A 12,029-nucleotide genomic window follows, 5' to 3' on the forward strand; every position below is an offset into this window, starting at 1 on the left:
GCAAACAAACAAGTGACGTAGCATCTGTTCCCTACTGTCAAATATGGTAAGCATGATGCAATCGATGTGTGTGTAATGTACATAATGACCTGAGTAAACTGGATTAAGACTTGTGTCAGACTTTTTAGCTCACCAGAGCCGAAGGCTCAGGGTGAGCTATTAGTATCAAAGGGGGATGCTCCGTCGTCCGTCGTCATGCGTCAACAATCGTCTTCTTCTCTGAAACTACTGGACAGATTTACTTCAAATTTGGTCTGTAGCATCCTTGTGACAGTCACACTTGAATTTGCTCATGTCATTTCAATTGGCCCCTTTTAGGGGTCAGCAGAGCTAAAAATAGAAAAACCTTTAAACATCTTCTTCTACAGAACTAATGGATGGATGATCACCAAACTTTGTCTGTAGCATTCTTGGATAGTCTTTTATCAAGTTTGCTCATATGAATTTGATTGGCCCCTTTTAGGGGCCGCTATAGCTAAAAATAGAAATACCTTTAAACGTCTGTTTCTATAGAACTAATTGATGGATGATCACCAAACTTTGTAGCATTCTTTGGTAGTCTTTTATCAAATTTGCTCATATTAATTTGATTGGCCCCTTTTAGGGGTCTCTAGGGCTATAAATAGAAAAACCTTTAGACATCTTCTTCTACAGAACTAATAGATGGATGATCACTAAACTTTGTCTGTAGCATTCTTTGATAGTCTTTTATCAAGTTTGCTCAAATTAATTTGATTGGCCCCTTTTAGGGGCCGCTATAGCTAAAAATAGAAATATCTTTAAACGTCTGTTTCTATAGAATTAATTGATTGATGATCACCAAACTTTGTCTGTAGCATTCTTTGGAAGTCTTTTATCAAGTTTGCTCATATTAATTTCATTGGCCCCTTTAAGGGATCTCTAAAGCTAAAAATAGAAATACCTTCAAATGTCTTCTTCTACAGCACTAATTGGTGGATGATCACCAAACTTTGTCTGTAGCATTCTTAGGTAGTCTTTTATCCAGTTTGCTCATATTAATTTGATTGGCCCCATTTAGGGGTCTCTAGCGCTAAAAATAGAAAAACCTTTAGACATCTTTTCTACAGAACTAATTGATGGATGATCACCAAACTTCGTCTGTAGCATTCTTAGGTAGTCTTTTATCATGTTTTGCTCATATTAATTTGATTGGCCCCTTTTAGGGGCCTCCAAAGCTAAAATTAGAAAAACCTTTGAACATCATTTCCTGCTGAAATCACCAAACTTTGTCTGTAGCACTCTTAGGTAGTCTTTTAACAAGTTTGTTCATATTTATTTGATTGGCCCCTGTTAGGGGCAGCTAAAGTTGAAAATAGAAATACCTTTTAACATCTCCTACAGAAGTAATGGATGGATGATCACTAAATTTTGTCTGTAGCATTCTTAGGTAGTCTTTTATCAAGTTTGTTCATATTAATTTGATTGGGCCAATCAAATTAATATGAACAAACTTGATAAAAGACTTTAAGGGGCCGCTAAAGCTAAATATAGAAAAACCTTTGAACATCATCTCCTAATGAAATATTTGATGGATGATCACCAAACTTTGTCTGTAGCATTCTTAGGTAGTCTTTTATCAAGTTTGCTCATTAGTCATATTAATTTGATTGACCCTGTTTAAGCTAAAGCTTTAATTCCACAGGTCATGGCATTTCTTCAAATTATAATTTAAAGATATTCTATGCTCAAATTTAATATTAAAAAATATTGACAATGGATACACAGTCTTTTTATAAATATAAAAAAACGTGTTTTGACTTCACACAAAGAAGATATGTTATGTTTTAAACTCTTCACACTATAGGAGGTCACAGTATAAATATAATGATTATAAGTGTCATTAAAAAAACATTTTTTATGCCACCGCAGCATCTGCGATGCGGTGGCATATAGCGATTCACCTGTGTGTGTGTTTGTTTGTGCGTGTGTGTGTGTGTGTGTGTGTTATATAGATTATATAGTGAACTTAAAAAATCTTCTTGTGAAAAACCACTTGTCCAATTTCAACAAAACTTGGCAGGATTGATCCTTGGGTGAAGGGCTTCCAAAGTTGTTCAAAGAATTTAATTCCATGCAGAAATCTGGTTGCCATGGTAACCAAAAGGAATTATAAGAATAAATTTAAAAAATCTTCTTGTAAAGACCCAAAAGGCCTATAGCTTAGATATTTTGCATAAGGCATTGTCTGGTAGACCTCTACCAAGATTGTTCAAATTATAACCCTGGGGTCCAAAATCGGCCCCGCCCCGGGGGGATTTTCACTATATGTACATATAGTAAAAACTTAAAAATAACTTCTTGTAAAGCCCCGGCATTGGACCATTACCAAGATTGTTCATAGCCCTGGGGTCAAAATCGGCCCCGCCCCGGGGGTCATTGATTTTCACTATATGTACATATAGTAAAAACTTAAAATACCTTCTTGTAAAGACCCAAAAGGCCTAGAGCTTAGATATTTTGCATAAGGCATTGTCTGGTAGACCTCTATTCAGATTGTTCAAATTATAGCCCTGGGGTCAAAATCGGCCCTGCCCCGGGGGTCATTGGTTTTCCTTATATGTATATAGTAAAAACTTTATAGTAAAAAAATTTCTTCTAGCAATTGACAAATGCTAGAGGTTAGATATTTTGCATGAAACATTGTGAAGTGAACTTCAGCCCTGGGGTCAAAATTGCCCCTGCCCCGGGGGTCATTGATTTTCAATATATACATACATGTATAGTAAAAAATCAAAAAATCTTATTGTCTGAAGGTACAAGGCTTAGAGCTTGAATATTTGTTATCCCCCGCCGATGGAATCGGGAGGGGGATATAGTTTTGGTGTTGTCCGTCCGTCCTTCTGTCCGTCCGTCCGTCCGAATTTCGTTTCCGGAGTAGTTCTCTGCAACTACTGGCTGGAATTCAACGAAACTTTATGGGAATCATCAATATCAAGAGGAGATGCGCATATCGTCGGCTTGTTCCGGTCCGACCCTTTAACTCAGAGTTATAGCCCTTGATTAGTTATGTAGTATGCATATAGAGTAAAAAATCGTTTCCGGAGTAGTTCTCTGCAACTACTGGCTGGAATTCAACGAAACTTTATGGGAACCTTCAATACCAAGAGGAGATGCGCATATCGTCGGCTTGTTCCGGTCAGACACTTTAACTCAGAGTTATGGCCCTTGATTAGTAATGTAGGAGTCATTGATTTTCACTATGTACATATAGTAAAACAATAAAAAAATTTGTCTGAAGGTACAAGGCATAGAGCTTTGATGTTTGCTATATAATATCATCTATGGGTTCTCTACTAAAGTTGTTTTAATTATGCCCCTAGTGTTAAAATTGGCTCGCCCAGGGGCAGTGATTCTCTTTTTGTTCACATAGTAAAAACAGAAAATAAAACAAATCTTTTCTGAATGGGAGAAAGCTACAGCTTAGATATTTGACTTGAAATGTTGTTTGGTGGACCTGTATCAAGATTGTTTTGAATTAAACCCTTGGGTCCAAAATTTTGCCTTGCCCAAGAGGACAGTGACCTACTTTCTTGTCCTTTGATGTACAGCAATGAAATTTTGACCATGTGCACAGTTTTAGTTGTAAAATTGAACTTTGATATCAGGTGACCTAGATTTTGATGATGTGACCTACTTTCTTGTCCTTTTATGTACAGCTATAAAATTTGAACCATGTGTACAGATTAAGATGTTAAGTGAACTTTGATTTCAGCTGACCTAGATTTTGACAAAGTGTCTTACTGTGTTGTCCTTTGATGTAGTCATGAAATTTAGGCTGTGTAAATATGACCATCAAATTCACTAGACTCAAGTGCATTGATATATTCCTACTCTGATCTTTTATTGAGTTAACAACAGATTTAACCACTAATCTGATAATAAGAATTAGATAGGTCAGGGATCTATGCATTATGACAATCTTCAAAATTGTATAGAAACAAAAAAAAATCTGTTTTTACACTACTATTTAGTGTTGTATTAAAGGGATACTCAGGCAAAATAATGACAAAAATATAAAAAGGATCTTGTGTACTGAAATCACACTAAAATGACATTTCTTAAAGTCCCAGCATGAATTTCTGTATAAATTCTATATATTTTGGGTTTGAAGCTTAAATATTTCTATATATGTTGAACGAAATTTAGACGCCAACAGAATCAGCGAGTAGTTTAAAAACAAGTCATGTGATTTGAACAAACCCTGTAAGTTACAATAACAGGTATTGTGGATATTGTATGATTGAAACAAGTCTAAGTAATTGATTTGACATGTTCTTTAACGTTTCCAGAGTAATCAGTGACATCTATTGTGAAATCTTAGCGCTCTAACCTGACCCACGCGGGTCAAGTTAGGAAAACACCATTTTATTCTTTATATGGAGAAAAGATTTGTTCCTTTGACTGTTTAGTGTATTCAATTTGATGACATTTACAGAATAATGAATGAAAAATTCAAAACTAAGAAATGAAAATTTTGCCTGTGTCTCCCTTTAAAGCGGTGGCATAGCATTTTTCTCAAATGCAATCTTGTTTTTTTTTTCTTTTTTATAGAAAAGACCAACTTTACTTGGCCTATAATAGGATATGCAGCTTCCCATACATAGTTTATTCATTCTTTTATCCAAATTAGACATTTTCAGTAAGAATTTCATAAATTTCAATAAATTTCTATGATATAGGATATCTTTTCATAATGAAAGGGAAACAACTTATGTTGGAATGTGTACATATGTTATTCAATTTTTCCAAAAGAGGTTCAATGGCTTGGAGAAAGTCTTAATGTCATGACCTGTTTATGATGTGTAAATATCTTTCAGCACTAGAAATCGGACATCATATTCCATCATTGTAAGATCAGTTGTAGGTCATTAACCAGGAAAAAAAAAAGGGCTAAAGAAACATTAAATTTGTTTCTCCTGTACCTGACTAACAAAGATTTTGTATGCTCAATTTTGTTATTGAAAAAAGTAGAGGTATTGTTATAGTCGCGGCGCCATTGCCGTTGCCGTCCACAAACTTGTACCTGAATCATTACTTTTTTATTTCTTGGTGTATTGTCTTCATACTTGGCCACAACAACCCTTGGGACATGACCTTTCAGTAGACCACACTAACATTGACCTTCATCCATAAATGACCTTGACCTTCAAGGTTAAAAGTCAAAATTTTGCTTGTTCATGCTGTTATTGGCTGTAACTTTGTTATTTTTGAATGGATTGTCTTCAAACTTAAACATAATAATCTTCAAGGATAACCCTTAAAAATAACCAGACAGACCTTGACCTTCACTTATTAATGACCTTGACTTTGAAGTTCAAATTATTGAAATTTTCATTGTTTTGGCTGTAACTGGCTGTAACTTTGCTATTATTGAAGGGATCAACTTCATATTATAACAGAACATACTTTAGGAGAAGACCTTGTTGTGACTTTACCACATGACTTCACCACATGACTTCACCATGTGACTTCACCAAGTGACTTCACAACGTGACTTCACCAGGTGACTCCACCACGTAACTTCACCACGTGATTCCACCACGTGACTCTACTACGTGACTCCATCACATGACTCCACCACGTGACTCCACTACGTCACTCTTCCATGTGACTCCACCACGTGACTCCACCATGTGACTCTTCCACGTGACTTTACCACGTGACTCTTCCATGTGACTCCACCACTTGACTCTTCCACGTGACTCTACCACGTGACTCCACCACGTGACTCCATCACGTGAATCCACCATGTGACTCTTCCATGTAAATCCACCACGTGACTCCACCACCTGACTTCACCACGTGACTTCACCACTTTACCACGTGACTTACCACGTGACTCTACCAGGTGACTCCACCGCGTGACTTTACCACTTGACTCCACCACGTGACACCAGCACGTGACTTCACCATGTGACTCCACCACATGACTACCACGCGACACCACCACATGACTTTACCACGTGACTCCACAACGTGACTTTACCACGTGACTACCACATGACACCACCACGTGGCTTTACCACGTGACTCCACCACATACTCTACCACGTGACTTTACCACTTGACTTTACCACGTGACGTATCTATTTATAGAATTTTCTATTTATAGAATTGCGTGTTTCTATTTATATATATATATAATTTAGTATATTTATATATACAAAATATATAGACAAAACTTATGTGACAAGAGAGACCGATTAATTTTTATGAAAAGGAAACGTTAAGATTTTGTTCAAACATTTCTTTGTTTGCTTTTAGAGAAAGTAAAAAGTCGAGCGTTGCCCCCGCCCGGCGGTGGCTCTTGTTTTTCTTGAATTGGATTTAAACTTGGAAAAAGCACATTTCAATAAATTTTGGGACAGACTGTTGAACATGAGATTCATGTGCATAATTGAATTTTGGTATCAGTGGAACTGTTTCTGATATTTTTGAAACCATTGCACATACTTTCTTGTTTTTGATGTACAGAGACTTGAAATTTGGAATGATGTACAGAGACTTGAAATTTGGACCAGGAATGTAATTTCTGATGCGAAATGAATTAAGATATCAACTGACTGCTTTTGATATTATTATTTGATATTGTTTGACCTAGTTTGTCGTTTTTTGATGTACCTGCTGGAAATTTGGACAAGGGGTTTAATTTCTGATCCTGAATTGAATTTTGATATGAACTGGCCTACTTTTGATATATTTGATATCGCTTTACCTACTTTTTTGTCTTTTATGTACAGACTTGAAATTTGGACCAGGGCTGTAATTTGTGTAATTTTTGATGTTGAATTCAATTTTGATACATGTTTTGCATGTGACATTTTGTGTTTTCATTCAAAAAAGTTATAAAAAAAAAATTGTTTAGTCAAAATTAATCCTGCTCCAGTGGTCATTTATTCTGCATTTATTAGTCCCCTACCGGTTTACCAGAGGGGACTTTAGGTTTACCGTCCATCTGTCCGTCCGTCCGTCTGTCTGTCCGTCCGTCAGTCCACAAAACTGGATCCCGCGATAACGCAATAAGTACTGAAAATATTTTTATGAAACTTGATATATGGATAGATGGCAGTATGGAGATTATGCACGTCTTTTTCTTTTCTTCCTATGTTGAAAATTCTGGTTACAATGGCAACAAATAGACTGAAAATATGGCAAATTTTACACATAACCTGGATCCAGTGATAACGCAAAAAGTACTGAAAATATTTTTATGAAACTTGATATATGGATAGATGGCAGTATGGAGATTATGCACGTTTTTTCTTTTCTTCCTATGTTGAAAATTCTGGTTGCTATGGCAACAAATAGACTGAAAATATGGCAAATTTTACACATAACCTGGATCCAGTGATAACGCAAAAAGTACTGAAAATATTTTTATGAAACTTGAAATATGGGTAGATGGCAGTCTGGAAATTATGCACATCCTTTTCTTTTCTTCCTATGTTGAAAATTCTGGTTGCTATGGCAACAAATAGACTGAAAATATGGCAAATTTTACACATAACCTGGATCCAGTGATAACGCAAAAAGTACTGAAAATATTTTTATGAAACTTGAAATATGGGTAGATGGCAGTCTGGAGATTATGCACATCCTTTTCTTTTCTTCCTATGTTGAAAATTCTGGTTGCTATGGCAACAAATAGACTGAATTTCAAGATTTCTGATTCTAGTTTTTACGTTTTTTCAATATAAGTTCTTTATTTCTTAAGGTATTTTCTTCAAACTTTAAATATAAGTTTCTAGTCAGCAACCACATCATATGTGACAAGGTTTACAACTCTAGCACAAAATTTATCGGAATTGAATTTCCTCCCTTGAACTTTTCATGAAATTTTTTTTTTTTTTTTTTTTTTTAACTTTCTTTTACTTCAAATTCAAAAAAACATTCATTATCAACACCTTCATTACTAATTGTTCTTTGTTACACTCGCATCCTGTATGACGTCTTGCATCTTTATTTCAAGAGTTGTCTCCTTTTTAAGAATTTTGCTTTTAAAAATGTTATATTTTAAAAATGTTTTTTTATATTTTAAAAATAATAACTTTAGAGTGTCCTTCATTCCATCTGTCTGTCTGTACATAAAAACTGTTTCCTGTGATCACTTTTAAAGAACTTTTTCAACAAGTTTTCTTAAAATAGAGACATAAGTGAATGGCCAATGGCCTTTCAGAATGTTGCTTGGGTTCTAACCGGTAGGGGACTTGTGGATTGCTTGCAATACTATGATAATTGCTTGTTCTACATAGTCTCATAGGAACACACTTGCAACATACATATTTTTAACAAAGCCTTTCCAAAATATTAGGGCAAAATATTTCAATTTATATTGTGAATCATGAAATGATGGGTTAGATGAGTGATCTAGGGCCATCTTAGTGGCCCTATTTTTTATTATGAAGAAAAAAAGCTAAAACAATCAGTGTTGTGAAAGTATATTACTAGAGGGACAAGTTAAAGTTAAGCTGAACTTGCCGAAAGAGCTGGAAATTCTTTTAAGAAATAATTTCTAACACTGTAAAGCCGTTGTTTCTGGTGAGCGACTCAGGGCCATCATGGCCCTCTTGTTTTCTTTAATTATAGAGTGCCAACGGAAGATTTTTTTAGGCAGCATTTTTATGCCACCGCAACATCTGCGATGCGGTGGCATATAGCGATTCACCCGTGTGTGTGTTTGTGTGTGTGTGTGTGTGTGTTCTATAGATTATATCGTGAACTTAAAAAATCTTCTTGTGAAAAACCACTAGTCTAATTTCAACCAAACTTGGCAGGATTGATCCTTGGGTGAAGGGCTTCCAAAGTTGTTCAAAGAATTTCATTCCATGCAGAAATCTGGTTGCCATGGCAACCAAAAGGAATTATAAGAATAAATTTAAAAAATCTTCTTGTAAAGACCACAAAAGGCCTAGAGCTTAGATATTTTGCATAAGGCATTGTCTGGTAGACCTCTAGCAAGATTGTTCAAATTATAGCCCTGGGGTCCAAATTGGCCCCGCCCCGGGGGTCTTTGATTTTCACTATATGTACATATAGTAAAAACTTAAAATACTTTCTTGTCTAAACATACTAGGCTTAGTGGTTTGATATTTGGTATGTGTTATTATGTATAGGTACTCTACCAAAGTTGTTCAAATTTATCCTCTAGTGTCAAAATCAGCCCCACCCCGGGGGTCATAGGTTTTCCTTATATGTATATAGTAAAAATTTAAAAAATCATCATCTCTAAATTCACAAAGGCTAGAGGTTAGATATTTTGCATGAAACATTGTGTAGTGAACCTTTAGCAAGATTGTACAAATTAAAGCCTTGGGGTCAAAATTGGCCCCGCCCCGGGGGTCATTGATTTTCAGTCACTTTGTACATATAGTAAAAAATTAAAAATCCTCTTGTCTGAAGGTACAAGCTTAGAGCTTTGATATTTTGTATATAATATCATCTATGGGTCCTCTACTAAAGTTGTTTGAAGTATGCCCCTAGTGTTAAAATTGCCCTGCCCCAGAGGCGATAGTTTTCCTTATATGTATATACAAGTGTCTACAAAAATCTAATTCTCTGAATTGGCAAAGGCTAGAGGTTAAATATTTGGCATGAGACTTTGTGTAGTCCTCTACCAAGATTGTTCAAATTATAGCCCTGGGGTCAAAATTGGCTGCGTTTCATGGAGAGTCCTAAGTTAATCCTAAATCATAGGACTTATGGAGAAAAAGTTTTTGCACTTAAGACCGTTTCAAGTAACTGTCCTATCTTTTGTCGTAAACTTAAGACTTCAGACCAATTCGCTCTCCTGAAAAAGTTACAAAATACAATGGCACGCGCATAATCCCGGATTGAATTTACTGTGTAATTGATTATAGCAAGTATAAAAAGTAATGTATTGCCCTCTTATCATGTTGTGTGAGAATATATACCATATTTCACGAAAAACAATAAAATAACATTTTTATTAGTCCCCTACCGGTTTAACCGGAGGGGACTTTAGGTTTACCCTCTGTCCGTCTGTCAGTCCGTCCGTCCACAAAACTGGATCCCCCGATAACGCAAAAAGTACTAAAAATATTTTTATAAAACTTATGAAACTTGATATATGGATAGATGGCAGTATGGAGATTATGCACGTATTTTTCTTTTGTTCCTATGTTGAAAATTCTGGTTGCTATGGCAACAAATAGTCTGAAAAAATGGCAAATTTAACACATAAACTGGATCCAGTTATAACTCAAAAAGTACTGAAAATATTTTTATGAAACTTGAAATATGGGTAGATGGCAGTATGGAGATTATGCACCTTTTTTTTTTTCTTCCTATGTTGAAAATTCTGGTTGCTATGGCAACAAATATTCTGAAAATATAGCAAATTTAACACATAAACTGGATCCAGTGATAACTCAAAAAGTACTGAAAATATTTTTATGAAACTTGCAATATGGGTAGATGGCAGTCTGGAGATTATGCACATCTGTTGTTTTTTTTCCTATGTTGAAAATTCTGGTTGCTATGGCAACAAATAGCCTGAATTTCAAGATTTCTGATTTAAATTTTTCAGCTTTTTCACTAAGTTCTTTATTTCTTAAGGTGTTTACTTCAAACTTCAAATATAAGTTTCTGGTCATCAACCACATCATATGTGACAAGGTTTACAACTCTATCACAAAAATTATCAGTATTGCTAAGCAATAACAATTGTATAGCGGGCTATTTATAGATGCGTCTTGTTTTGCACGCGATGTTTGTAGCTACATTGTGACGTCACATAAACAACACTTTAAACGTCTGTACAGCGTTAATTACTGAATTAAAGATATTGGTGTTCTGATTTATTTTCTTAGTTAGACCATTTTCTATCATTCTAGATAGTTTTCAAAACAAAATTCAACAAAAAATTGTTTTTTATTTATCAGATTTTTTAAACAAGATGGCGACAGAAGTCCCTTAAAATGAATATCCTGGACAAATTTCAAAGTGTAACAAGAGCCATATATACATGTATATATATGGCTCTTGTTACACTTTGAAATTTGTCCGGGACATAACTCTAAAAGTATAAGAGATATCAACATGAAACTTTGTAGGTAGATAGATCTCATTGAGTAGAAGTTCATTGTTAAAAAAATATATATAAATGCGTATATATATATATAAATGTGTATGTATATTTATACAAAATATATAGACACAACTAATGTGACAAGACAGACAGTTTAAATTTATAAAAAAGAAACGTTAAGATTTGTTCAAACATTTCTTTGTTTGCTTTTAGAAAAAGTATAAAGTTGAGCGTTGCCCCCGCCCGGCAGTGGCTCTTGTTCACAAATGCAATCTTTTTTTATTAAACTAAAAATCCTTCTGGTATACACATTTCAAGGTCTTATGTAATATAACAACTTGGCTGTCATTAATGAGGCCTACATGATTCATAAAATTTATGCATATATTATTTGGTAAGATTTGAAATAACTTTGTCATAAAATTGCTGCACACAACCTTTGCAGTCACAATTACCTAGTGACTAGTCAAAACCAGTATTGATCCCTTATTGATTTTTTGGTCACTAGTTCAAAAGTCAGTCATAATAACCTGATCACATGTCTGCCGATAGGGGGCATACATGTTTTACAAACATATCTTGTTGTTTCTTGTCATGAGGAGTATTAACATTCAGGTGAGCAATATAAGGGTCATCATGACCCTCTTGTTTACACAGGTAATAAATAAAAACATTGATATCAACTAAAAGTCGGTATTCAAAAAATGAAATGTAAACAACATTTCAAGCAATCATACAAAGCAAAACTTTTTCATTGTTTTATTGGCTATTATTTCTGGATAAAATAAAGTAATAGTTTGCCAGCATAGCTCAATAGGGAGAGCATCTGATTAGAAATCAAAAGGTAGCTGGTTTGATTTTCAGGTGATGCTTAAGTTCTCCATGACAATTGATCTTGAATTAAATGATTATTTGTCTCACCACAGATTCAGAAATTAGGGTTAGTGGTTGGTTACTTCAG

General features: G+C 34.9%; 1 protein-coding gene across 1 annotated transcript in view; it reads left to right on the plus strand.

Moving 5' to 3' along the window:
* The window catches only part of LOC132718130 (zinc transporter ZIP10-like), a 116,121-nt gene that overhangs the window by 57,591 nt on the left and 46,501 nt on the right, over nucleotides 1–12,029 (plus strand). The gene's annotated exons all lie outside the window — the stretch shown is intronic.

Source organism: Ruditapes philippinarum, unplaced genomic scaffold (genome assembly GCF_026571515.1).
Source record: "Ruditapes philippinarum isolate M1 unplaced genomic scaffold, ASM2657151v2 ctg56_1_1_1_1, whole genome shotgun sequence".
Lineage (NCBI taxonomy): Eukaryota > Metazoa > Mollusca > Bivalvia > Venerida > Veneridae > Ruditapes > Ruditapes philippinarum.